The 26,592-nt window shown below is 41.6% G+C and overlaps 1 protein-coding gene across 1 annotated transcript in view; it reads left to right on the top strand.

The window, feature by feature from the left end:
- Positions 1 to 26,592, top strand: part of LOC145876050 (uncharacterized) — a 42,831-nt gene that overhangs the window by 14,964 nt on the left and 1,275 nt on the right. The gene's annotated exons all lie outside the window — the stretch shown is intronic.

Here is a 26,592-nt window from a genome sequence, read left to right as displayed (position 1 = left end):
CTTTTGGTTGTTTTCATAATCCATAGGCTAATCCTTTAGTCCATTTTCATAGTCCTAAAACAATATTAAACAAACACAATATTCCCTCCCTGTGTGTGTGTGTGTGTGTGTGTGTGTGTGTGTGTGTGTGTGTGTGTGTGTGTGTGTGTGTGTGTGTGTGTGTGTGTGTGTGTGTGTGTGTGTGTGTGTGTGTGTGTGTGTGTGTGTGTGTGTGTGTGTGTACTGTAATCTCATGTTTTGTCCACAGAAACCAACAGGAGAGATCAGAGTCAGAGATTCTCAGTGGTCAGTCTTCCCAGAGTCATCAAACAGACCTGGACTCTATATTCAGTGTATGTGAACCTGTTATGAACATTTGTTTTTGTTTTCCTCAAGTAAAGTTGATCTGTCAATTATTCATTATTGTGTTAATGAGAAAGCATTTCTTCTCTTGCTTAACTTATTTACTTGATTTATTTTAGTTGCTTGAAGAGAAAATGATGACATTTGTGAAGAACGAGCTGAAGATGTTCAAGAGGATTCTTAGTCCAGAACTCCCAGAAGGCTTTGAGAGTCAGAAGCAGGATGAGGAAGTGGTGGATGCTGAAGATGAGAAGCAGGAGAGCAGTGCCAGAGAGGGGGCTCTGAAGATCACACTGCACGTCCTGAGGAAAATGAACCAGAAGGAGCTTGCTGACACACTGGAGAAATGTAAGATCTGTCTGCCTCATGTTGAATGCTGTTTTATAACATTTAAAAGCTGTAGCTAAAGTACAGCTAAAGTAGCTGAGTAACTCAATGATATTGTAGCAGCCTTAACACAACACCTAGTGACCTCATCAAGTAGCAGAAGGGATGTGTTGTGTTGATTAATTTAGAGAGAGAGACAGAGACAGAGAGACAACATTAATAATACCATCAATAATACCAATAATTACATTATCAGTCACACCAGTCTGTAATGCATTATGAAAACATTTAAACAGTCAGTTAAGAGAATAAATGATTATAATTTAAAATGTTATAACAGTCCTACAATACTGTAGGCATTAAAACAGACGTAATATTAATATCCTCTGTGCTATTTCTTCATTCAGATGAGCTTGCTGTGATTTGCCAACGTGAACTCAAATCTAATCTAAAGAAGAAGTTTCAATGTGTATTTGAGGGGATCGCTAAACAAGGAAACCCAACACTTCTCAATAAGATCTACACAGAGCTCTACATCACAGAGGGTGGAACAGGAGAGGTCAATAATGAACATGAGCTGAGACAGATTGAGACAACAACCAGGAAACAAGCAAGACCAGAGACTGCAGTCAAATGTAACGACATCTTCAAACCCTTAACTGGACAAGACAAACTTATCAGAACTGTGCTGACAAAGGGAGTCGCTGGCATTGGAAAAACAGTCTCTGTGCAGAAGTTCATTCTGGACTGGGCTGAAGGAAAAGCCAATCAGGATGTTCAATTTGTGTTTTCATTCCCTTTTCGGGAGCTGAATTTGATGAAAGGGGACAAACACACTTTGATTGAACTTGTCAATCACTTCTCAATGGAAACCAAACAATCAAGAATCTCCATCTACAACAAGTACAAAGTTGTGTTCATCTTTGATGGTCTGGATGAGTGCCGACTGCCCCTAGACTTCCAGAAGAACAAGATCTGTTGGGACGTCACAGAGTCAACCTCAGTGGATGTTCTGCTGACAAATCTCATCAAGGGAAATCTGCTTCCCTCTGCTCTCATCTGGATAACTACCCGACCTGCAGCAGCCAATAAGATCCCTTCAGGGTGTGTTGACCAGGTGACAGAGGTACGAGGGTTCAATGACCCACAGAAGGAGGAGTACTTCAGAAAGAGATTCAGTGATGAGGAGCTGGCCAGCAGAATCATCTCACACATAAAGACATCAAGGAGCCTCCACATCATGTGCCACATTCCAGTCTTCTGTTGGATTTCTGCAACAGTCCTCGAACACATGCTGAAACATAAGAGAGAAGAGATGCCCAAGACTCTGACTGAGATGTACACACACCTTGTGGTGTTTCATACCAAACAGAAGAATGAAAAGTATCTTGGGAAAGAAGAGACAGGTCCACACTGGAATAAAGAGAGCATTCTGTCACTGGGAAAACTGGCTTTTCAACAGCTAGAGAAGGGCAATTTGTTTTTCTATGAAAAAGACCTGAAAGAGGCTGGCATTGATGTCAATGAAGCCTCTGTGTACTCAGGATTGTGCACACAGATCTTTAAAGAGGAATGTGTTCTGTACCAAGACAAGGTGTACTGCTTCGTTCATCTGAGCATTCAGGAGTTTCTGGCTGCTGTGTATGTGTTCCTCTCATTCATCAACCAAAATGAGAATCTCATGGACAAACAGCAAACAAAGTCCAGCATCTTTTCTCTGCTGTACAGAGACAAGTCTGAAGTTACTGTCTACAAGAGTGCTGTGGATAAAGCCTTACAAAGTGAGACAGGAAACCTGGACCTTTTCCTCCGCTTCCTTCTGGGACTCTCACTGGAGTCCAATCAGAAGCACTTACGAGGTCTACTGACAAAGACAAGAAGCACCTCACAGAGCAATGAAGAAACAGTGAACTACATCAAGGAGAAGATCAGGGAGAATCCCTCTCCAGAGAGGAGCATCAATCTGTTCCACTGTCTGAATGAACTGAATGACCATTCTCTAGTGGAGGAGATCCAAAGCTACCTGAGCTCAGGAAGTCTCTCAGAAGAAGAACTGTCACCTGCACAGTGGTCAGCTCTGGTCTTTGTGTTGCTGACTTCAGAAAAGGAGCTGGATGTGTTTGACCTGAAGAAATACTCCAGATCAGAGGAAAGTCTTCTGAGGCTGCTGCCAGTGGTCAAAGCCTCCAGAGCTGCTCTGTGAGTAAATAAAATGACATCATCTGGAAGAATCATCTGGAGGAAATATTCAGTTTAGAGAAAAATATGTATTATAATATGTATATAATATTATTTTGAATAACATATTGAATCAGATATTCAATCTAGTATAACAATATGACCATACAATTCTAGGAGACGGAAGATGAATCTATATGTTGTTTGAGAGAATAAACCAAATGCATCGTCCATTGTCCTTCTACACTACTTGTTAATTTAACAGTGTGTTTGTGAAGTCATGATGATCTCTTTGCAGGCTGTCAGGCTGTGGAGTCACAGAGGAAGGCTGTGCTTCTCTGGTCTCAGCTCTGGAGTCAAACCCCTCACACCTGAGAGAGCTGGACCTGAGTAACAATGACCTGAAGGATTCAGGAGTGGAGCTGCTCTCTGCTGGACTGGAGGATCAACACTGCAGACTGAAGACTCTGAGGTCAGTATTCCTTTCGTTGGTCAACAAGTGGTAACTGTTCACCAGATCCACATGTGTTTACCGGACACACATAGTCCACACCATATGTGTTTGGACAGTGAAGCTTACAGTTTTAAATGTGGTGCAATGCTCCAGCATTTTGGATTTGAGATGTTTCATATTAGGTGACCTTACATAATGTCACCTTTTATTTGAGGGTATTTTCATGCATATCTGTTTTACCGTTTAGAAATTAAAGCACTTTCTGTACATAGTTCTCCCATTTGAATAAGTCTTAATTATTTGGACAAATTCACTTATATTGTATTAAAGTAGTCATAAGTTTAGTAGTTGTACCATATTCCATGCCTGCAGTGATTACATCAAGCTTGTGATTCTACAAACTTGTTGAATTCATTTTTCAGTTTGTTTTGGTTGTGTTTTGGATGATGTTTTTCCTAATAGAAACTGAATGGTGAATAATGTCCTGTCATTTTGGAGTCACTTCACTTGTATTGTCAGTAAGAATAGAAGATGTTTCTGAACACTTCTACATTCATGTGGATGCTACCATGATTATGAATAATCATGAATGAATCGTTAATGATGATGAATGAGAAAGTTACAGAGGCACAAAGATCAGACCCCCTTTGTTATTGGTGTTATTCTGTATACTTCTGGCCCTTCTTTGGACACTGTGTTAACTAACCTCCAGACGAGCTTCAATGCCATACACCTCTCCTTCCGTGGCCTCCAACTGCTCTTAACTACAAGTAAAACTAAATGCATGCTCTTCAACCGATCGCTGCCTGCACCTGCCCGCCCGTCCAGCATCACTACTCTGGATGCTTCTGACTTAGAATATGTGGACACCTACAAATACCTAGGTGTCTGGTTAGACTGTAAACTCTCCTACCAGACTCACTATAAGCATCTCCAATCCAAAGTTAAATCTAGAATTGGCTTCCTATTTCGCAACATAGCATCCTTCACTCATGCTGCCAAACATACCCTTATAAAACTGACCATCCTACCGATCCTCGACTTCGGCGAAGTCATTTACAAAATAGCCTCCAATACCCTACTCAATACATTGAATGCAGTCTATCACAGTGCCATCCGTTTTGTCACCAAATCCCCATATACAGTACTACCCACCACTGCAACCTGTACGCTCTCGTTGTCTGGCCCTCGCTTCATACTCGTCGCCAAACCCACTGGCTCCAGGTCATCTACAAGACCCTGCTAGGTAAAGTCCCCCCTTATCTCCGCTCACTGGTCATCATAGCAGCACCCACCTGTAGCACGCGCTCCAGCAGGTATATCTCCCTGGTCACCCCCAAAGCCAATTCCTCCTTCGGCCGCCTCTTCTTCCAGTTCTCTGCTGCCAATGACTGGAACGAACTACAAAAATCTCTAAAACTGGAAACACTTATCTCCCTCACTAGCTTTAAGCACCAGCTGTCAGAGCAGCTCACAGATTACTGCACCTGTACATAGCCCATCTATAATTTAGCCCAACTACCTCTTCCCCTACTGTATTTATTTATTTAGCTCCTTTGCTCCCCATTATTTCTACTTTGCACTTTCTTCCACTGCATATCTACCATTCCAGTGTTTTACTTGCTATATTGTATTTACTTTGCCACCATGGCCTTTTTTTGCCTTTACCTCCCTTATTTCACTTCATTTGCTCACATTGTATATAGACTTATTTTTCTACTGTATTATTGACTGTATGTTTGTGTAATACCCTTGTTTGAACCAAGTATTGAGTTTATTTGTTATAATTAATTGGTATTATATTTAAAAGATGATTGAATTGCTCCTAAACTGTAATGTTGTTAATGCATTATGCTTTTTGAAGAAATATTTATTTAATGTATAAGTGAATACATTTACATTTACATTTTAGTCATTTAGCAGACGCTCTTATCCAGAGCGACTTACAAATTGGTGCATTCACCTATAATATCCAGTGGAACAACCACTTTACAATAGTGCATCTAAATCTTTTAAGGGGGGGGTTAGAAGGATTACTTTATCCTATCCCAGGTATTCCTTGAAGAGGTGGGGTTTCAGGTGTCTCCGGAAGGTGGTGATTGACTCCGCTGTCCTGGCGTCGTGAGGGAGCTTGTTCCACCATTGGGGTGCCAGAGCAGCGAACAGTTTTGACTGGGCTGAGCGGGAACTGTGCTTCCTCAGAGGTAGGGAGGCGAGCAGGCCAGAGGTGGATGAACGGAGTGCCCTTGTTTGGGTGTAGGGCCTGATCAGAGCCTGAAGGTACGGAGGTGCCGTTCCCCTCACAGCTCCGTAGGCAAGCACCATGGTCTTGTAGCGGATGCGAGCTTCGACTGGAAGCCAGTGGAGAGAGCGGAGGAGCGGGGTGACGTGAGAGAACTTGGGAAGGTTGAACACCAGACGGGCTGCGGCGTTCTGGATGAGTTGTAGGGGTTTAATGGCACAGGCAGGGAGCCCAGCCAACAGCGAGTTGCAGTAATCCAGACGGGAGATGACAAGTGCCTGGATTAGGACCTGCGCCGCTTCCTGTGTGAGGCAGGGTCGTACTCTGCGAATGTTGTAGAGCATGAACCTACAGGATCGGGTCACCGCCTTGATGTTGGTGGAGAACGACAGGGTGTTGTCCAGGGTCACGCCAAGGCTCTTAGCACTCTGGGAGGAGGACACAAGGGAGTTGTCAACCGTGATGGCGAGATCATGGAACGGGCAGTCCTTCCCCGGGAGGAAGAGCAGCTCCGTCTTGCCAAGGTTCAGCTTGAGGTGGTGATCCGTCATCCACACTGATATGTCTGCCAGACATGCAGAGATGCGATTCGCCACCTGGTTGTCAGAAGGGGGAAAGGAGAAGATTAATTGTGTGTCATCTGCATAGCAATGATATGAGAGACCATGTGAGGATATGACAGAGCCAAGTGACTTGGTTTATAGCGAGAATAGGAGTGGGCCAAGAACAGAGCCCTGGGGGACACCAGTGGTGAGAGCACGTGGTGCGGAGACAGATTCTCGCCACGCCACCTGGTAGGAGCGACCTGTCAGGTAGGACGCAATCCAAGCGTGCGCGGTGCCGGAGATGCCCAGCTCGGAGAGGGTGGAGAGGAGGATCTGATGGTTCACGGTATCAAAGGCAGCAGATAGGTCTAGAAGGATGAGAGCAGAGGAGAGAGAGTTAGCTTTAGCAGTGCGGAGAGCCTCCGTGACACAGAGAAGAGCAGTCTCAGTTGAATGCCCAGTCTTGAAACCTGACTGATTAGGATCAAGAAGGTCATTCTGAGAGAGATAGCAAGAGAGCTGGCCAAGCACGGCGCGTTCAAGAGTTTTGGAGAGAAAGGAAAAAAGGGATACTGGCCTGTAGTTGTTGACATCGGAGGGATCGAGTGTAGGTTTTTTCAGAAGGGGTGCAACTCTCGCTCTCTTGAAGACGGAAGGGACGTAGCCAGCGGTCAAGGATGCGTTGATGAGCGAGGTGAGGTAGGGGAGAAGGTCTCCGGAAATGGTCTGGAGAAGAGAGGAGGGGATAGGGTCAAGTGGGCAGGTTGTTGGGCGGCCGGCCGTCACAAGACGCGAGATTTCATCTGGAGAGAGAGGGGAGAAAGAGGTCAAAGCACAGGGTAGGGCAGTGTGAGCAGGACCAGCAGTGTCGTTTGACTTAGCAAACGAGGATCGGATGTCGTCAACCTTCTTTTCAAAATGGTTGACGAAGTCATCCGCAGAGAGGGAGGAGGGGGGGGGAGGGGGAGGAGGATTCAGGAGGGAGGAGAAGGTAGCAAAGAGCTTCCTAGGGTTAGAGGCAGATGCTTGGAGTTTAGAGTGGTAGAAAGTGGCTTTAGCAGCAGAGACAGAAGAGGAAAATGTAGAGAGGAGGGAGTGAAAGGATGCCAGGTCCGCAGGGAGGCGAGTTTTCCTCCATTTCCGCTCGGCTGCCCGGAGCCCTGTTCTGTGAGCTCGCAGTGAGTCGTCGAGCCACGGAGCAGGAGGGGAGGACCGAGCCGGCCTGGAGGATAGGGGACAGAGGAAATCAAAGGATGCAGAGAGGGAGGAGAGGAGGGTTGAGGAGGCAGAATCAGGAGATAGGTTGGAGAAGGTTTGAGCAGAGGGAAGAGATGATAGGATGGAAGAGGAGAGAGTAGCGGGAGAGAGAGAGCGAAGGTTGGGACGGCGCAATACCATCCGAGTAGGGGGAGAGTGAGAAGTGTTGGATGAGAGCGAGAGGGAAAAGGATACAAGGTAGTGGTCGGAGACTTGGAGGGGAGTTGCAATGAGATTAGTGGAAGAACAGCATCTAGTAAAGATGAGGTCAAGCGTATTGCCTGCCTTGTGAGTAGGGGGGGAAGGTGAGAGGGTGAGGTCGAAAGAGGAGAGGAGTGGAAAGAAGGAGGCAGAGAGGAATGAGTCGAAGGTAGACGTGGGGAGGTTAAAGTCACCCAGAACTGTGAGAGGTGAGCCATCCTCAGGAAAGGAACTTATCAAGGCGTCAAGCTCATTGATGAACTCTCCAAGGGAACCTGGAGGGCGATAAATGATAAGGATGTTAAGCTTGAAAGGGCTGGTAACTGTGACAGCATGGAATTCAAATGAGGAGATAGACAGATGGGTCAGGGGAGAAAGAGAGAATGTCCACTTGGGAGAGATGAGGATTCCAGTGCCACCACCCCGCTGGCTCGATGCTCTAGGGGTATGCAAGAACACGTAGTCAGACGAGGAGAGAGCAGTAGGAGTAGCAGTGTTATCTGTGGTGATCCATGTTTCCGTCAGCGCCAGGAAGTCTAGGGACTGGAGGGTAGCATAGGCTGAGATGAACTCAGCCTTGTTGGCCGCAGACCGGCAGTTCCAGAGGCTGCCGGAGACCTGGAACTCCACGTGGGTCGTGCGCGCTGGGACCACCAGGTTAGAGCGGCAGCGGCCACGCGGTGTGGAGCGTTTGTATGGCCTGTGCAGAGGAGAGAGAACAGGGATAGGCAGACACATAGTAGACAAGCTACAGAAGAGGCTACGCTAATGCAAATGAGATTGGAGTGACAAGTGGACTACACGTCTCGAATGTTCAGGAAGTTAAGCTTACGTTGCAAAAATGTTATTGACTAAAATGATACAGTACTGCTGGCTGGTGGAGTAGGCTAGCTAGCAGTGGCTGCGTTGTTGACTTTGAACGTGTAGCTGGCTAGGTAACCTCGGTAGTTTCAGTACTACACCTTGTCATGATACAAAGCAACTTTGTAGCTAGCTAGCTAACATAACACTAATCAAGACGTTCCTTGTAGTGTATTTAGTTTCAACAATGCTGCTCGTCGGTAATAGTTGGCTAGGTTAGGAAAAATGGCGTCGCGGGGGACGGAAATAGCTGGCTAGCTAACCTCGATGGCTGGCTAGCTAACAATTATCAATTAACAATTATCAAGCTATGACAAAGACAACTAGGTAGCTAGCTAGGTAACACTGCACTAGTCAAATCGTTCCGTTGTGAAGTATTAGTAACTACAGCGCTGCTAGTCGGTAACGGATGGCTATCTGGCAGTGGGTTAATGATGACTAGGTGTGTTGAGTAAGTCTGGCGCCGCGTCGCGGCTGGCTAGCACACCTCCATAATACTCAAACTCAAACTACACAATTATCTTAGATACAGAGACAGCACAGACAACTATGTAGCTGGCTAACTAACACTAACACCACACTAATCAAGTCGTTGCGTTGTAATGTAATAGTTTCTGCGGTGCTGCTAGTCGGTAGAAGTTGGCTAGCTAACAGTGATGACTAGCTAGCTAGCAGCTAGCAGTGTTGACTACGTTAGGAGGACGAAGATAGCTAGCCTCGATAATTACTCAGTTACTCTAAACTACACAATTATCTTTGATACAAAGACGGCTATGTAGCTAGCTAAGAAGAATTGATCAGATCAAACAAATCAAGCCGTTGTAAGCAGTGTACCAGACGACTTTTGGTCTCCAATATAGGCCCCTTTCTGTGTTTGCTAAAATTGCAGCACGAGGGCGATGCACACACAATCTGGTTGTAGAAACTCCTCCCTGCTAATGAGGAAACCACTAGTTATGGATGTAGTATATCTGGTAATGAGGAAACCACTAGTTATGGATGTAGTATATCTGGTAATGAGGAAACCACTAGTTATGGATGTAGTATATCTGGTAATGAGGAAACCACTAGTTATGGATGTAGTATATCTGGTAATGAGGAAACCACTAGTTATGGATGTAGTATATCTGGTAATGAGGAAACCACTAGTTATGGATGTAGTATATCTGCTAATGAGGAAACCACTAGTTATGGATGTAGTATATCTGGTAATGAGGAAACCACTAGTTATGGATGTAGTATATCTGGTAATGAGGAAACCACTAGTTATGGATGTAGTATATCTGGTAATGAGGAAACCACTAGTTATGGATGTAGTATATCTGGTCATGAGGAAACCACTAGTTATGGATGTAGTATATCTGGTAATGAGGAAACCACTAGTTATGGATGTAGTATATCTGGTCATGAGGAAACCACTAGTTATGGATGTAGTATATCTGGTAATGAGGAAACCACTAGTTATGGATGTAGTATATCTGGTCATGAGGAAACCACTAGTTATGGATGTAGTATATCTGGTAATGAGGAAACCACTAGTTATGGATGTAGTGTATCTGGTAATGAGGAAACCACTAGTTATGGATGTAGTATATCTGGTAATGAGGAAACCACTAGTTATGGATGTAGTATATCTGCCTGGAGCAAAAATGGTGAGCTAAGATTTTAGTTTTTCACAATGTATTCTGAATATTACAGCGCAAGATCAGGAGTGCTACTCAAGGAAACTCACATTAAGCTCTGTGTCTATTCACTAATTCACCACCATGGGGGAAAACTCAGGGGAGTTCTCATAGGCTGACAGCAAAAATAGCCTCCATTTCCAGGTTGCTTATGAATGCATTTCACATTACTTTTGGATTATAACTGTAAGGCTCGTTTGAATCTCCTGCTTAATATGTTTGTGTTATTGTCGCAAATCAACTAATTTATACTTAAAAAACACTTCAACCAGTAAAATGCTCTTTGGCTAGCTTTAACATCAGCCTGACAATGAGGGTTTGTACATTTGCATCTAGACGTTCCGCTAGCGGAACGCCTCACTAATATCCAACGGTAGAGCGTGGCGCGGAATACAAAAACCTTAAAAATGCTATAACTTCAATTTCTCAAACATATGACTATTTTACACCATTTGAAAGATAAGACTAAGTATCTCTGTGTCCAAACAGACTAACGAGACCCCGCTGTAAATCAAGCAGACAATAACACACTATAAACATCAATTTGTTAGGGATGTTGGATCCAACATGGAGCACGGCATAACTGTCTTTACCAGAGTAATGAATGAAGAAGCACTTTGGTTGTTGTTGCATGTTGTGATGTTTGTCATGTGACTGTCATTCAGAAAATGATTTCCTGGATCAGCTGATGATAGTTGAACATGTGACTGGAACTAAACAGCTACAGTATTAAGAAGTATGTGTTATTATTGAAGAACCACGTTAATGACAGTATCCATTTGGGTGTTGTCAATAAAGTTAAGATGACTCTTGGTTAGAACCATTGGATTTAGCAAACTCTGAAATGATTTAGGATTTCTGTGCCCATGAAAACTGTTTTCCCAGCGTAATATAAGGAGACACTAAATGTTACGTAATTAGAGAGCATTTCAGAGATCTGAATACAAAAAAACTGTCCGACAGCAAGATCCAGTATTTAAGTTAAAGTTCATCATATGACAAGCTTAACGTTATGACTATAACTACTGTTCCCTGAAGGAGGGAAACTAGGTACAACATACAATTAAATCCTCATGTTATGACTATAACTACTGTTCCCTGAAGGAGGGAAACTAGGTACAACATACTATTAAATCCGTGCCTCTCTGGAAGCCCCGCCTTCCACAGGTGATGACCGTGAGGCTCGGATTTATTCCTTAAATTTAATATCGCTCTTCACCGACCCAGGAAAGGGCGGGACCAAACAGGTGTTGTACCTCGTTTCCCTCCTTCAGGGAAGTGTAATTATAATCAAAGTTACACTCCCTTTCAGTCGGTCAACTTCGGTACAACATACTATGGGAAAATACAATCATTCCCCATGCCGACCCAATCGGATACTAAATGAAACGACCCCTGGCAGACCACCCAGACCTGACCCCGCAGTTTTGTCAATTTATTCATTGTCTTTTGTTTGAAACTCCTGTCAATGTTGAGTAAGGACGGGCACCTGATTACACATATAGAAGTAGGATTAATCTACCTGGCCTGTACACAAATGTAGGCCTATAAATGTGCCCATTTGGGGATGTCTGATAGTATTTCAACCTGGTCGAGAATAATTTTTATTTTATTAACCTCTTACATCTAGACGTTCCGCTAGCGGAACACCTGCTCCAATATCCAATGATAGGCGTGGCGCGAATTACAAATTCCTCAAAAATACAAAAACTTCAATTTTTCAAACATATGACTATTTCACAGCATTTTAAAGATAAGACTCTCCTTTATCTAACCACACTGTCCGATTTCAAAAAGGCTTTACACCGAAAGCAAAACATTAGATTATGTCAGCAGAGTACCAAGCCAGAAATAATCAGACACCCATTTTTCAAGCTAGCATATAATGTCACAAAAACCCAGAAGACAGCTAAATGCAGCACTAACCTTTGATGATCTTCATCAGATGACACACCTAGGACATTATGTTATACAATACATGCATGTTTTGTTCAATCAAGTTCATATTTATATCAAAAAACAGCTTTTTACATTAGCATGTGACGTTCAGAACTAGCATACCCCCCGCAAACTTCCGGGGAATTTGCTAACAATTTACTAAATTACTCACGATAAATGTTCACAAAAAGCATAACAATTATTTTAAGAATTATAGATACATAACTCCTCTATTCACTCGATATGTCCGATTTTAAAATAGCTTTTTGGTGAAAGCACATTTTGCAATATTCTAAGTACATAGCCCAGGCATCACGGGCTAGCTATTTAGACACCCGGCAAGTTTAGCACTCACCAATATCAGATTTACTATTATAAAAGTTTGATTACCTTTTGTTGTCTTCGTCAGAATGCACTCCCAGGACTGCTACTTCAATAACAAATGTTGGTTTGGTCCAAAATAATCCATCGTTATATCCGAATAGCGGCGTTTTGTTCGTGCGTCCCAGACACTATCCGAATGGTAAAGAAGGGTCGCACGCATGGCGCAATTCGTGACAAAAAAAATCTAAATATTCCATTACCGTACTTCGAAGCATGTCAACCGCTGTTTAAAATCCATTTTTATGCCATTTTTCTCGTAAAAAAGCGATAATATTCCGACCGGGAATGTCCATTTAGCTAAACAGAGGAATGAAAACAAACCTTTCGGTCGACGCGGGCACGAGCCTGAGTCTCACAGTACTGTAACCAGCCACTACCCAAACGGGACAGCTAAGATCCTCACTCTTCAATAAACAGAGACAAGAAGAACGACACCTTGTCAGACAGGCCAGTTCCTGCATGAAATCTTCTCAGGTTTTTGCCTGCCATATGAGTTCTGTTATACTCACAGACACCATTCAAACAGTTTTAGAAACTTTAGGGTGTTTTCTATCCAAAGCCAATAATTATATGCATATTCTAGTTACTGGGCAGGATTAGTAACCAGATTGAATCGGGTACGTTTTTTATCCAGCCGTGAAAATACTGCCCCCTAGCCGTAACAGGTTAATACACGTGGGTGGTGTTTATATATGGAAAAATACACATTCGAAATTTTCAACCAATCGATTGGTAGAAACAAAATTAGACTCTTGGTTGGCCAAGATTTATTTTAGTTGGGGAAGATGATTTTGGGGCTCCCGAGTGGTGCATTTCAGTGCTTGAGGCGTCACTACAGACCCTGGTTCGAATCCTGGCTGTATCCCAACCGGCCGTGATTGGGAGTCCCATAGGGAGACGCACAATTGGCCAAGCGTCGTCCGTCATTGTAAAAAAGAATTTGTTCTTAACTGACTTGTCTAGTTAAATAAAGGTTACATTTGAAAAATATAATAAAACATAGAGCATTCAGAAAGTTCAGACCCCTTCCCCTTTTCCACATTTTGTTAAATTACAGCTTTATTCAAATGTTTAATGCCCATCCAAGAGACTGTCGACCAATCATGTTCACATTGTCATGCTGTGACACGCAGTTCCTAAAATACATGTTATAAACTAAGCTAATTGTCCCAAAATCCCTTTTAAAAAGTCAGGGTACGAGTGAGAAACCGTCAAGGCACCAACTTTGAGAAGGTTCTAAAACAAAGGTTTCAAACCAATTCATGAATGTTATTGAAACATATAAATGTTATTGAATCTAGGTATGTTTCACCCTTAATGTAATTGAATCTATGTATACAGTTGAAGTCGGAAGTTTACATACACATTAGCCAAATACATTTAAACTCAGTTTCTCACAATTCCTAACATTTAATCCGAGTGGAAATTCTTCCCTGTCTTAGGTCAAGTAGGATCACCACTTTATTTTAAGAATGTGAAATGTCAGAATAATAGTAGAGAGAATGATTTATTTTAGCTTTTATTTCGTTCATCACATTCCCAGTGGGTCAGAAGTTTACATACACTCAATTAGCATTTGGTTGTATTGCCTTTAAATTGTTTAACTTGGGTCAAACGTTTTGGGTAGCCTCCCACAAGCATCCCACAATAAGTTGGGTGAATTTTGGCCCATTCCTCCTGACAGAGTTGGTGTAACTGAGTCAGGTTTGTAGGTCTCTTTGCTCGTACACGCTTTTTCAGATCTGCCCACAAATGTTCTATAGGATGGAGGTCAGGGCTTTGTGATAGCCATTCCAATACATTGTTGTCCTTCAGCCATTTTGCCACAACTTTGGAAGTGTGCTTGGGGTCATTGTCCATATGGAAGACTCACTTGCAACCAAGCTTTAACTTCCTGACGGATGTCTTGAGATATTGCTTCAATATATCGACATACTTTTCCTTCCTCATGACGCCATCTATTTTGTGAACTGCACTAGCCCCTATTGCAGCAAAGCATCCCCACAATATGATGCTGCCACCCCTGTGCTTCACAGTTGGGATGGTGTTCTTCGGCTTGCAAGCCTCCCCCTTTTCCCTCCAAACATAACGATGGTCATTATGGCCAAACCGTTCTATTTTTGTATAATCAGACCAGATGACATTTTTTCAAAATGTACGATCTTTGTCCCCATGTGCAGTTGCAAACCGTAGTCTGGCTTTTTTTTATGGCAGTTTTGGAGCAGTGGCTTCTTCCTTGGTGAGCGGCCTTTCAGATATAGGACTTGTTTTACTTTGGATATAGATACTTTTGTACCTGTTTCCTCCAGCATCTTCACAAGGTCCTTTGCTGTTGTTCTGGGATTGATTTGCTCTTTTCGCACCAAAGAACGTTAATCTCTAGGAGACAGAACGCGTCTCTATCCTGAGCGGTATGACAGCCGCGTGGTCCCATGGTGTTTATACTTGCGTACTATTGTTTGTACAGATGAACGTGGTACCTTCAGGCGTTTGGAAATTGCTCCCAAGGATGAACCAGACTGAGGTCTTGGCTGATTTCTTTTGATATTCCCATGATGTCAAGCAAAGAGGCACCGAGTTTGAAGGTATGCCTTGAAACACATCCACAGGTACACCTCCAATTGACTCAAATGATGTCAATTAGCCTATCAGAAGCTTCTAAAGCCATGGCATAATTCTCTGGAATTCTCCAAGCTGTTTAAAGGCACAGTCAACTTAGTGTATGTAAACTTCAAACCCACTGGAATTGTGATACAGTGAATTATAAGTGAAATAATCTGTCTGTAAACAACTGTTGAAAAAATTACTTGTGTCATGCACAAAGTAGATGTCCTAACCGACTTGCCAAAATTACAGTTAGTTAACAAGAAATGTGTGGAGTGGTTGAAAAACGAGTTTTAATGACGCCAACATAAGTGTATGTAAACTTCCAATTTGACAACAATTTGACCCCCACAGCAAATCTTAACTGCCAATTATAGAATATACTATATAGCCTTGAAATCAGGTTAAAACTATAATTTTGACCTCATGGGTGGCCAGTCCTTGTATTTATAGTGTAGTCAATTCAGGGGGTAGCCCTGAGCTGGACTCAAACCTGGGTCCAGCAACTGTCAAGCCAACATAACTGTTACGCCAAGATGTCTGAACTTCTTGAAGAGGTCGCTAGGTTTTGGATTAAGGTTGATACAATAGCTTCCTCTATGAATTTGAGAGTGGTTACATTTCTCCAGCCCCCATCCCTCAGCTGTTTACCAAACCAAGTCTCTGGACAGCCATTTTGTTTCTGTTTAAAACCTAGGTTACCCCTTTAAACAAGCCACACAACAATCAATCAATCTGCAGTCCAAACAATAACAAATCTGTAATTCCACCACTGTTTTGGTAATAAGATGATGATGGGGCTGGAGAAATGTAACTAATTTCAAATTCATAGACAGACCTATGGATGCAAGGACAAACCATCCATGATGTCAACATTATAGTTTTAACTATGTTGAGGCTATACAGTGTTGGTTTACATTTCTAAACATTGGAGTAAAAAAAGCTTATTTGGGGTTCTGATGGGGTACAACAGTTGAACTAAGCTCATGAGGCATGTGTTATATTCTTCAAGAATCAATGGCTATAAATTAATAATTATAAAGTCTAAATATGGATGTAGCTATTGCATATTTCCCCTTTAACACCACACATCAGTTCAACAACTGCAGAGTTTGTGCCTCTGTTTTTAAGACAGTACTTACTAGTGTTAATCAGGGAACGGTTTCTCAAAACCATCTTATGGCTAAGTTCACCGTTAGAACCATTGGACGCCTTAAGTTGCGTTTGGGAAACCGGGCCCAGATGTCCAGTTTCCTCCTCTATCGATGTAACAGTCATCTCCCCCTCTTCCTCTTTCACTCCATAAACTGCATCCTCCTCTTCTTTTACTGTAACATCCTCCTCCTCTTTCACTCTGAACGAGTCTTCCTCTTCTTTCACTGAAACGTCTTTCTCTTCTTCTTTCACTGTAACAGCTTCACCCTCTACTTGTTTTTGTATTGTAACATCCTTCTCTTCCTCCTCCTCTTTCACAAGAGTTTCTTCCTCCGTCCAGCAGACCTCCTCTTCTTTAGCAGGAGGAGAGTAGCTTAGTAAACTCATGGTCGGAGATGTTAGCTAGTTAGCATTAGCGACTAGCCTAGTTCTAAGATAACTTAGCAAACCAGCTAGCTGACAAACAACGTAAATATATAATTAAATGGGCCAACAAGTACATACGACAGAAGTGTGTTTAATACACATCGACTAATATACACCAAAACAGTGTAAAGAGCGTGAATGTTGTAGCTATGTTTGCTAGAAAGCTACCGAGGTGTCTGACTAGCTGTTGTTGTTGAAGGAGCGTCCCGTCCACTAGATTATACGTCACACTGGCAGCATCGCCTGAACCTAAAAGACGCACATCGCCATCTGCTGACTGGACTGGGCAACGCAGTTGAGGAACCAAACGTTTATTTTTCATTTATTTCATAAAAGTTTAATATTATATTAAGTCGTTCAAAGAGAAGCATGTGTTGATTGATTCGTGTTTAATGAGTGAGAATTTAAAACAAACTTTACACCCACTACATATTTTCATTGAACCATACTTCTGACATGGATCATTTTGACCCGAGGCATATCTTTTATCATAGCCAAAATGTGGTTTATTCAATTCTTCCAATTTTTCATGACTTTGGCAATCAACTGGTTGTTAATAAATCTAAATCATGGTTTAGTGTTTCTGTATCAATATGGACTTTTAACAAATTCAAATCCTTTGGAGTCATTTTGACCCCAGACAAAAGCACCTTTGATAAATAGGATGTTAATTTCAAATAAAAATCACATTTTATTGGTCACATACACTTGGTAAGCAGATATTATTGCGGGTGTATTGAAATGCTTGTGTTTCTAACTCCAACAGTGCAGTAATATCTAACAAGTAATATTTAACAATTTCACAACATATACCCAATACACACATATCTAAGTATTTGAATCTAAGTTTCTCTGTAGACATGATCCATCCCACCAGAGGGTGGAGGGGCACCTGTATCAGTGTTTTTGACCAGATAGACAACTGCAGACACACAGTATAGTGCCTCCCATGTACTCTCCTAAGATTGGACTTTTCTATACCACGTATCACATGACTGTGTACAAAACTGCCAATGATAGAAAACTCTACCAGTGGTATACAGTGCATTCGTAAAGTATTCAGACCCCTTCACTTTTCCACATTTTGTTACATTACAGCCTTATTCTAAAATGTAATAACTGTTTCCCCTCATCAATCTACACACAATACCCCATAATGACAAACCAAAAACAGTTTTTTTTTTAAAAACATTTTTTCAAATGTATTTACTTGAGTATTCAGACCCTTTGCTATGAGACTCAGAATTGAGCTCAGATGCATCCTGTTTCCATTGATTATCCTTGAGATGTTTCTACAACTTGATTGGAGTCCACCTGCGGTAAATTCAATTGATTAGACATGATTTGGAAAGGCACACACCTGTCTATGTAAGGTCCCACAGTTTACAGTGCATGTCAGAGCAAAAACCAAGCCATGAGGTCAAAGGAATTGTCCATAGAGCTCTGAGACAGGATTGTTTCGAGAAACTTTCTTCAGCATTGAAGGTCCCCAAGAACACAGTGGCCTCCATCATTCTTAAATGGAAGAAGTTTGGAACCACCAAGACTCTTCCTAGAGCTGGCCGCCTGGCCAAACTGAGAAATCGTGGGAGAAGGGCCTTGGTCAGGGAGGTGAACAAGAACCCGATGTTCACTCTGACAGAGCTCCAGAGTTACTCTCTGGAGAAGGGAGAACCTTCGAGAAGGACAACCATCTCTGCAGCACTCCACCAATCAGGCCTTAATGTAGCAATGATTAAAGTGTCAAAATGAATTTCAATGGACAATTCAGTGAACTGTTCTGTGAAAGGTGTTGGCTAGAGATGACATGCAGGAGCTCGCAGGGATTTGTAGTCTTCCATGTCGTCTACTTTGATGCTAATTAGCTTTTTAGAATCCGAGAGTAAAGAGACACAAATATAGGCAGCAGCTACTCTTCTACTCTTCCTGGGGTTTATTATGGATCCCCATTAGTTCCTGCCAAGGCAGCAGCTACTCTTCCTGGGGTTTATTATGGATCCCCATTAGTTCCTGCCAAGGCAGCAGCTACTCTTCCTGGGGTTTATTATGGATCCCCATTAGTTCCTGCCAAGGCAGCAGATACTCTTCCTGGGGTTTATTATGGATCCCCATTATTTCCTGCCAAGGCAGCAGCTACTCTTCCTGGGGTTTATTATGGATCCCCATTAGTTCCTGCCAAGGCAGCAGCTACTCTTCCTGGGGTTTATTATGGATCCCCATTATTTCCTGTCAAGGCAGCAGCTACTCTTCCTAGGGTTTATTATGGATCCCCATTAGTTCCTGTCAAGTAAGAAGTATGGTTAGGGAGCGGGCCAGCCTGCCTGAACCACCCCCTTCAAGCAAAAGGTATAAATGATGGGTTATGAACTAACAGGTATAAATGATGGGTTATGAATTAACAGGTATAAATGATGGGTTATGAACTAATAGGTATAAATGATGGGTTATGAATTAACAGGTATAAATGATGGGTTATGAACTAACAGGTATAAATGATGGGTTATGAACTAACAGGTATAAATGATGGGTTATGAATTAACAGGTATAAATGATGGGTTATGAATGAACAGGTATAAATGATGGGTTATGAATGAACAGGTATAAATGATGGGTTATGAACTAACAGGTATAAATGATGGGTTATGAATTAACAGGTATAAATGATGGGTTATGAATTAACACATCCCCTGCGAGCCCAGGCATTTCAATACCTTCAGGATTTCTTACGGTCCATGTGCAATGTATATGGTTATCTCTGTCTCTCTCTCCATCTCTTCTTTAACAAGCAGCCATGTTGTTGTCATTCCACTAGGGACCTGTTTTCAGCATTTTAAGTCTCCAGTCAATAATCGGTGCACTGGAATTGTCCCTCTACACCCTTTACACATGTACTGCACTGGAATTATCCCTCAACACCCTTTACACATGTACTGCACTGGGATTATCCCTCAACACCCTTTACACATGTACTGCACTGGAATTATCCCTCTACACCCTTTACACATGTACTGCACTGGGATTATCCCTCAACACCCTTTACACATGTACTGCACTGGAATTATCCCTCTACACACTTCACACATGTACTGCACTGGAATTATCCCTCTACACCCTTTACATATGTACTGCACTGGGATTATCCCTCTACACCCTTTACACATGTACTGCACTGGGATTATCCCTTTACACATGTACTGTACTGGAATAATCCCTCTACACCCTTTACACATGTACTGCACTGGAATTATCCCTCTACACCCTTTACATATGTACTGCACTGGGATTATCCCTCTACACCCTTTACACATGTACTGCACTGGGATTATCCCTTTACACATGTACTGTACTGGAATAATCCCTCTACACCCTTTACACATGTACTGCACTGGAATTATCTCTCTACACCCTTTACACATGTACTGCACTGGGATTATCCCTCTACACCCTTTACACATGTACTGCACTGGGATTATCCCTTTACACATGTACTGTACTGGAATTATCCCTCTACACCCTTTACACATGTACTGCACTGGGATTATCCCTCAACACCCTTTACACATGTACTGCACTGGAATTATCCCTCTACACATGTACTGCACTGGAATTATCCCTCTACACCCTTTACACATGTACTGCACTGGGATTATCCCTCAACACCCTTTACACATGTACTGCACTGGAATTATCCCTGTACACCCTTTACACATGTACTGCACTGGGATTATCCCTCAACACCCTTTACACATGTACTGCACTGGAATTATCCCTCTACACATGTACTGCACTGGAATTATCCCTCTACACATGTACTGCACTGGAATTATCCCTCAACACCATTTACACATGTACTGCACTGGAATTATCCCTCTACACATGTACTGCACTGGAATTATCCCTCAACACCCTTTACACATGTACTGCACTGGGATTATCCCTCAACACCCTTTACACATGTACTGCACTGGAATTATCCCTCTACACATGTACTGCACTGGAATTATCCCTCTACACATGTACTGCACTGGAATTATCCCTCAACACCATTTACACATGTACTGCACTGGAATTATCCCTCTACACATGTACTGCACTGGAATTATCCCTCAACACCCTTTACACATGTACTGCACTGGGATTATCCCTGTACACCCTTTACACATGTACTGCACTGGAATTATCCCTCAACACCCTCTACACATGTACTGCACTGGGATTATCCCTCAACACCCTCAATACATGTACTGCACTGGGATTATCCCTCAACACCCTTTACACATGTACTGCACTGGAATTATCCCTCTACACCCTTTACACATGTACTGCACTGGGATTATCCCTCAACACCCTTTACACATGTACTGCACTGGAATAATCCCTCAACACCCTTTACACATGTACTGCACTGGAATTATCCCTCAACACCCTTTACACATGTACTGCACTGGAATAATCCCTCAAAACCCTTTACACATGTACTGCACTGGGATTATCCCTCAACACCCTTTACACATGTACTGTACTGGAATTATCCCTCAACACCCTTTACACATGTACTGCACTGGGATTATCCCTCAACACCCTTTACACATGTACTGTACAGGAATTATCCCTCAACACCCTTTACACATGTACTGCACTGGGATTATCCCTCTACACCCTTTACACATGTACTGCACTGGGATTATCCCTCAACACCCTTTACACATGTACTGCACTGGGTTTATCCCTCTACACGCTTTACACATGTACTGCACTGGAAATATCCCTCAACACCCTTTACACATGTACTGCACTGGAATTATCCCTCTACTACACATGTAAACCAAACACCATGCTCTACCTGTACTGCACTGGGATTATCCCTCTACAGTTAGGAGCACTCCCATTAAGAGTGTGCTCCTAATCTCAGCTCGTTACCTGTATAAAAGACACCTGGGAGCCAGAAATCTTTCTGATTGAGAGGGGGTCAAATACTTATTTCCCTCACTAAAATGCAAATCAATTTATAACATTTTTGACATGCATTTTTTCTGGATTTTTTTGTTGTTATTCTGTCTCTCACTGCTCAAATAAACCTACTATTAAAATTATAGACTGATTATTTCTTTGTAAGTGGGCAAATGTACAAAATCAGCAGGGGATCAAATACTTTTCCCCCCCACTGTACATCTACATGATGTATTGTTACACCATGTAGGAGCAGTATAGACCTAGGTCTGTTCATTATATACATCTACCTGATGTATTGTTACACCATGTAGGAGCAGTATAGACCTAGTCTGTTCATTATGTACATCTACATGATGTATTGTTACACCATGTAGGAGCAGTATAGACCTAGTCTGTTCATTATATACATCTACATGATGTATTGTTACACCATGTAGGAGCAGTATAGACCTAGTCTGTTCATTATATACATCTACATGATGTATTGTTACACCAAAAAAAAAGGGAAATTATATTATTTTATACTAATACAATTGCTCAGAGAAAGAGATTTAGTTTAACATGTAATTCTCAAAAGGCAGGGGTCTGAATTATTGCTACCCATGTTTTCAATACTCCAGCACTCTCCCCTTGGGAGGATAATGACACTGAAATGTTTAATGAGATTAGAGAACACATTGGGTGGTATCTTAGACCATTCCTCCATACAGAATCTCTCCAGGTCCTTGATTTATTTAGTCTGTCTTATGGACTGCCCTGTTAAATTCAAACCACAGGTTTTCAATGGAGTTCAAGTCCGAAGACTGAGTTGGCCATAGAACATTTTTGATTTTGTACCCAATTTACAGTTTCTTTGTTTTGCTGGAAGATCCACTTATGGCCAAGTTTCAGCCTCCTAGCAGAGAGGTAACCAGGTTTTGGGCTAAAATATCCTGGTAGTGGTTAAAGTTGATTTATTTTATACATTTTTGCTCATCTTTATCAAGGGTATTAATAACTAGGTTCTTATTTTGATATCTTGTTTTTTGACTGAGTCAGAAATACAGATGTGGAGTAGATGTAGAGTTTGTTTTAAATTATCATAAAAAACTGAACTAATCAAACAACACTTGTTGCTCTTTATACGTGTTGATATAATATTCATATTTAATAGAGAGGAAAAAAAAAACGTTTCCCTAAACTGCTTTATAATATTATAATTCAATGAAGAAGAATAAAAATAGTTTTCCCTCCTCAACTGCGTTTCCTCCCTCCAGACAGCAGATGGCGATATGTGTCTTTCAGGCGATGTTTCTAGTGTGACGTATAATCTAGTGGACGGAACTCTTCTTCAACAACTGCAGCCACCTCGGTAGCTCGCTAGCCAACAAAGTCGGAACATTCAAGTTCTTTGGACAATTTCGTGGTTTATTTGCCACTCTGATTTAAACATACTTATGTGGAAACAACGAGCTACCCCATTTAATTTAATATTTACGTTGTAAGTCAACTAGCTGGCTGGTTAAGTTAGCACTAGCCTAGCTAGCTAACATCCCCGACCATGAGTTCACTAAGCTACTCTCCTCCTGCTAAAGAAGAGGTCTGCTGGACGGAGAAAGAAGCTCTCGTGAAAGAGGAGGAGGAGGAGGCTGTTACAATACAAAAACAAGTAGAGGGTGAGGCTGTTACCGTGAAAAAAGAAGAGAAAGACGTTACAGTGAAAGAAGAGGAAGACGCGTTCAGAGTGAAAGAGGAGGAGGATGTTACTGTGAAAGAAAAGGAGGAAGATGCAGTTTTTGGAGTGAAAGATGAAGAGGGGGAGATTACTGTCACATTAGAGGAGGACGAAGAAGAGAAGACTGGAGAACTGATTAACACTAGTAAATACAGTGAGTACTATCTAATAAAACAGGGACATTGATCTGGTTAACACCAGTAAATACAGTGAGTACTATCTTATAAAACAGGGACATTGATCTGATTAACACCAGTAAATACAGTGATTACTATCTAATAAAACAGGGACATTGATCTGATTAACACCAGTAAATACAGTGAGTACTATCTTATAAAACAGGGACACAAACTCTGCAGTTGTTGAACTAATGTGTGATTTTTAAAAGGGCATTCTACACTCAAATATGTTTTTGTACTGTATGAATTGTTCATGACGTCCTCCAGGGATTTTTAAACTTTTCCTGTTGAAAAGTGATATATAAATACAGTAAAGTATAAACACACTAATGGGAAACAAATAAATGTTTTGAGTAAAATAGTGTTTTTTTTAACAACTGCAAACTAGAAGGAGTGAGTGATGTCATAGTAAGGCCTCCAAGGAGTTGGCTTGATGGGAAGTCGTGATGTCATCCAATAGGAGGCTGATCTTCATGTGAATATTCATTATTCTTTTTAAAATCCTTCCTGTTCTGTCAAGTTGGTTGTTGATCATTGCTAGAAAGCCATTTTCAAGTCTTGCTATAGACTTTCAAGATGATTTAAGTCCAAACTGTAACTAGGCCACTCAGGAACATTCAATGTCATCTTGGTAAGCTCCTCCAGTGTAGATTTGGCCTTGTGGTTTAGGTTATTGTCCTGTTAGGACAGTTTTTTGTATTCAGATCTCTGAAATGCTCTCTACCTACGTAACATTTAGTGTCTCCTTATGTTACGCTGGGAAAACAGTTTTCATGGGAACAGAAATCCTAAATCATTTCAGAGTTTACTAAATCCAATGGTTCTAACCGAGAGTCACCTTAACTTTATTGACAACACCCAAATGGATACTGTCATTAACGCAGTTCTTCAATAATTACACATCATTCTTAATACTGTAGCTGTTTAGTTACAGTCACATGTTCAACTATCATCAGCTGATCCAGGAAATCATTTTCTGAATGACAGTCACATGACAGAAGCCACAACATGCAACAACAACCAAAGTGCTTCTTCATTCATTACTCTGGTAAAGACAGTTATGCCGTTCTCCATGTTGGATCCAACATCCCTAACAAATGGATGTTTATAATGTGTTATTGTCTGGTTGATTTACAGTAGGGTCTCGTTAGTCTGTTTGGACACAGAGATACGCTCCACGTTGGATCCAACATCCCTACTTTGCTCATAATGTGTAGAGAACTGTTCCTTGATGGATAGGCTATTGTTCAACACACAGAGCTATTTTCCTATATTTGTTGTTATGGGCCCTACAGTAGGTCTATGTTGTTGTTAGGTGAAGTTATGGGTCCTACAGTAGGTCTATGTTGTTGTTAGGTGAAGTTATGGGTCCTACAGTAGGTCTATGTTGTTGTTAGGTGAAGTTATGGGTCCTACAGTAGGTCTATGTTGTTGTTAGGTGAAGTTATGGGTCCTACAGTAGGTCTATGTTGTTGTTAGGTGAAGTTATGGGTCCTACAGTAGGTCTATGTTGTTGTTAGGTGAAGTTATGGGTCCTACAGTAGGTCTATGTTGTTGTTAGGTGAAGTTATGGGTCCTACAGTAGGTCTATGTTGTTGTTAGGTGAAGTTATGGGTCCTACAGTAGGTCTATGTTATTGTTAGGTGAAGTTATGGGTCCTACAGTAGGTCTATGTTATTGTTATGGGTCCTAGAGGACACTATGTATGTCATGCAACAACAACCAAAGTGCTTCTTCGTTCATTACATAGGTATGATTGTTGTTAGGTGAAGTTATGGGCCAATTTGGCAAAGAGTGTACAAACCCTCATTGTCAGGCTGATGAAAAAGCCAAAGAGCATTTTACTGGTTGAAGTGTTTTTTAAGTACAAAGCGGTTGATTTGCGATGACGACACAAACATTATATTAAGCAGGAAATTCAAACAAGCCTTACAATTATAATCCAAAGTAGTGTGAAATGAACTCATCATCAACCTGGAAATGGAGGTTACTCCCCTGAGTTTTCCCCCATTCACATCGTGAAAAACTAAAATCTTTTCTCACCATTTCAGATATACTACATCCATAACTAGTGGTTTCCTCATTACCAGATATACTACATCCATAACTAGTGGTTTCCTCATTACCAGATATACTACATCCATAACTAGTGGTTTCCTCATTACCAGATATACTACATCCATAACTAGTGGTTTCCTCATTAGCAGATATACTACATCCATAACTAGTGGTTTCCTCATTACCAGATATACTACATCCATAACTAGTGGTTTCCTCATTAGCAGATATACTACATCCATAACTAGTGGTTTCCTCATTACCAGATATACTACATCCATAACTAGTGGTTTCCTCATTACCAGATATACTACATCCATAACTAGTGGTTTCCTCATTAGCAGATATACTACATCCATAACTAGTGGTTTCCTCATTACCAGATATACTACATCCATAACTAGTGGTTTCCTCATTACCAGATATACTACATCCATAACTAGTGGTTTCCTCATTACCAGATATTCTACATCCATAACTAGTGGTTTCCTCATTACTAGATATACTACATCCATAACTAGTGGTTTCCTCATTACCAGATATACTACATCCATAACTAGTGGTTTCCTCATTACCAGATATACTACATCCATAACTAGTGGTTTCCTCATTACCAGATATACTACATCCATAACTAGTGGTTTCCTCATTACCAGATATACTACATCCATAACTAGTGGTTTCCTCATTACCAGATATACTACATCCATAACTAGTGGTCTCCTCATTACCAGATATACTACATCCATAACTAGTGGTTTCCTCATTACCAGATATACTACATCCATAACTAGCGGTTTCCTCATTAGCAGGGAGGAGTTTATGCAATCAAATTGTGTGTGCATCGCCCTCGTGCCGCAATTTTATTAAACACAAAAAGGGGCCTACATTGGATACAAAGAGTTGTCTGGCACACTGCTTCGAGTTTCAACAACATGAATAACTTATTTCTAGCCTACCATCATCGATTTTACTACTAATGTGAAAACAAGACAAAATATGACTATTCTAGCTCATTTTAAGACAATTGTCAAATAATTTTAACATTCATTACAGACGTCAATTGTTGTCCAACATCATGGCTCCGCTGTT

Source organism: Salmo salar, unplaced genomic scaffold, assembly GCF_965601325.2.
Source record: "Salmo salar unplaced genomic scaffold, fSalSal1 ptg000432l, whole genome shotgun sequence".
Taxonomy (NCBI): domain Eukaryota; kingdom Metazoa; phylum Chordata; class Actinopteri; order Salmoniformes; family Salmonidae; genus Salmo; species Salmo salar.
This window is presented reverse-complemented; position numbering and strand designations above follow the sequence as displayed.